This window comes from Triticum dicoccoides, chromosome 2B (assembly GCF_002162155.2).
Source record: "Triticum dicoccoides isolate Atlit2015 ecotype Zavitan chromosome 2B, WEW_v2.0, whole genome shotgun sequence".
Lineage (NCBI taxonomy): Eukaryota > Viridiplantae > Streptophyta > Magnoliopsida > Poales > Poaceae > Triticum > Triticum dicoccoides.
Genome location: NC_041383.1, coordinates 184,135,608 through 184,136,655, shown reverse-complemented (window position 1 = coordinate 184,136,655; position 1,048 = coordinate 184,135,608).

Sequence of the window (1,048 nt, the reverse complement as noted above, 5' to 3'; positions counted from 1 at the left end):
CACCCCGGAGCCTCGCCGCTATGTGCCGCCCCATGCTTCGGCCCCCGGGGGTGTGGCCCCGGCTCCGGCTCCCGGTGGAGGCCCCGCCCGTGGTCGGCCCGGTCCGGCCAAGAAGAAGAAGCGGCACGGCGTGCGCGTCGCGCCGCCCGTCCCCCCGCCCGCGGGCCAAGGCTCCGCCTCCGCTCCGGGTCCCGTCTCCGGTCTCCCTCGCCCCCCTGTTTCAACTGTGGGGTGAGGGGACACTCGCAAGTCACCTGCGTCAACCCCAGTGCTGCTACCTCTGCAAGGACCCCGGCCACCCCGCCCTCCTATGTCCGGATAGACCGGTGGTCTCGGAGCTCATGATGTATGGGCATGGGATCGAGGGGTTGGGCTTCTTCCACCTCGAGGTCCGTGATGCTCCTCCGCCGTCTCCTTCCCTTCAGGCGATTGTCACTGTCGTCGATGGCGTGGCATCCCCGGAGATGATTGAGGCGGAGCTCAACCATCTCTACCGTCACCAGTGGGACTGGGGGGTCACCCCCACCGCTGGCCACATCTTCTCTGTCGTCTTCCCCGACTCTGTCAGCTACGGCTACGCGACGCGTAGTGGCCGGATCACTCTCGCCCTCAACCAGCTGGTGGTCGAGATCTCCGAGCCGGTTCTCGATGCTCAGGCCGTGGCCGTCCTCGACACCGCCTGGATCCTCATCTCCGGCCTTCCCGATATTGCGCGGTCCGAGCTCGTCATCCGCCAGATGTCCCGTCTTTTGGGCAAGGTGGTGGTGGTTGATGAGCTCTCTCTACGCAAGGAGGAGGAGGTCCGGGTCAAGGTCAAGTGCCTCGACTCCTCCAAGCTTCGCACCTCAGTCCGCGTCTTCTTCAACGACCAGGGCTTCGACCTCAGGATCGCCCCCGAGCCTCCCAACCACGTTGGGCGCCCCCGCTCCTTCGACGCTGGCCTCCCCGGTGGCAACCCGGGGGCTGGTGGGGACTACCACGGCCGACACCGTTCCCATCGCTCGGATGAGGAGGGGGCTTCCGAGGACTCCCGCTCCCCTTCACCCTC